At 39.4% G+C, this 1875-nt stretch overlaps 1 long non-coding RNA gene across 1 annotated transcript; it reads right to left on the minus strand.

Annotated features, from left to right (window-relative positions):
• LOC307046888 lies at positions 1 to 1830 on the minus strand. Its single transcript, XR_013810268.1, has 3 exons — positions 1606 to 1830; positions 1175 to 1318; positions 1 to 411 (listed from the first exon to the last, which is right to left on the minus strand). It is a non-coding gene; the product is annotated as an uncharacterized lncRNA (long non-coding RNA).
• Between the last annotated feature and the right edge of the window lie 45 nt (positions 1831 to 1875).

Raw genomic sequence — 1875 nt, forward strand, 5'->3', positions numbered from 1 at the left:
TGTGTTTATCAAGTTGTTTATTTGTATTATATGTGCAGCAAGTATATAGAAGCAGCTGTTTGGGGAATCAGACAGACTCAAGCTATAATCGTTAAATATCTATTAAAAGAAAAGACACATACAAAATCAAATTCTGAAACTAAGACACAAGTCTGTAGGACGGCAGTAAGCAGAGGTCTGGGTGGAGGATGTTCCTGATCTGCGTTTTGCTTTCTTCAGCACCACGGGGGGGGGGGGTCCAGGTGGATGGCAGCTCTTTCCTGATGATCCGCTAGGGTTAGGGGTCCTTCTCCAGCAGATCCATTTCTCCAGCACCTCGGGGGGTCCAGGTGGATCTCTGTCCTTATGATCCGCTGTGCACTTTTCAGATTAGGGGTCCTTCTCCAGCAGATCCATTTCTCCAGAATTGTCCTAATTACAGAGAAAAACAAGACAAAAAGAAAAACGTGAATTAATCATATTAAACAAAGGGTTGCAAAAGTATTATTGCAAAATGTAACTAAGCATTTCAGACTAAAAATCCCTAAAGGATCATTTTAAATGATGTACTGTTCTGGTTTAAAAAAACTAAAGAGATGCAATGACAGTCACACGTGCATCCCTTTGACACAAAGTAATATCAAGCAAAAGGCTTTTGTCTATTTTTGATTTGTCTTATTATTATTGTGGGATTAGGATAAATTAAATCAACTTTAACCTAAATAAAAGATGATCAAATAGTGGAAATATTTAAAATAGGCTTTTCTTTTAGCCCTACCTCAAGGCAGCATGAGCTGAATAAAAAGGTTGTAATGTTGTCCCAAAGTTTAATAAACAGTACAAAATTGGAACATGTCAGAGAAATAAATAAAGCTAACAGCAGCTACACGTCAGGGTAGCATTTTATCAATCCCACCGTACTGTAGGCTATACCGGTCTAAATGTTTTCACTTTGGTCTATTTATGTAACATAAAGTATAACTTAACTATAACAGAGCCAAGATCTCTGTATGACTTTAGTAAACTTCTGAATTGAATTAAAAATAAGTGTAAACAACAGTGCAGTATGTACAGCTGGCTAGTTAGCGTCACATATGTATCCGTATTATTTAACGAAAATGTACGTTTGAATGCCCCTTGGGTTTGACGTGTGTGACGTTAGTTAATTTAAAGTAAGTTAAAACCGAATACTCACATTTAGTAGTGATTCCTCCGCTTGCTGTTGCTTTTAAATCCACTCTGCTGGGGGGTTATGGCTAGAAAGGATCCGTCTTGTGTAAATATGACGTCACGTTCTCGTTGTAACTTTCGTTGTAATCGGAGCGGCTCGGAAACACATCTACAGGAGTAACATCATGCAACATACACATGCATGCAGCAGCAATATTAATAGAGAAACATCAGACATAATAGTAAAACACTGAAAGGGAACATTTTATTGCACCAGGAGCTATCTTGGGACTTTTACTGCGACAACGTTGACTTGCCTGTGAATAAAAAATAAACCATAGTGTTGGTGATCTAGCCTACAGTGTTGTCATTCTACTTTGAACAGCAAGACCGCTAACACCCTATTTCAACAATCACACTCACTGTAATTTACATTAAGTTAGTTTAGCTTCTCACCATCATTTGCTGTGGCCCACTGATGTTAACGATCGTAACTGAAAGGCTGCCTGCCAAAAGTAAACATTCAGCCATGTGACTTGCAAACTCTCGCGAGCGTTTTACACAAGGACGGATCCTTTCTAGCCTGGGTTATGGCTAGAAAGGATCCGTCTTGTGTAAAACGCTCGCGAAGGAAGTCTATACGGCGCTGCCTGGGATATGGTCATATGAAATTAGCCTAGACTAGCCTAAAATGGCGTCTATCAACTTCCGGCGGCTGGGTGTGAG

The sequence above is a fragment of the Notothenia rossii genome, assembly GCF_949606895.1.
Source record: "Notothenia rossii genome assembly, chromosome: 7".
In the NCBI taxonomy this organism is placed as follows: domain Eukaryota; kingdom Metazoa; phylum Chordata; class Actinopteri; order Perciformes; family Nototheniidae; genus Notothenia; species Notothenia rossii.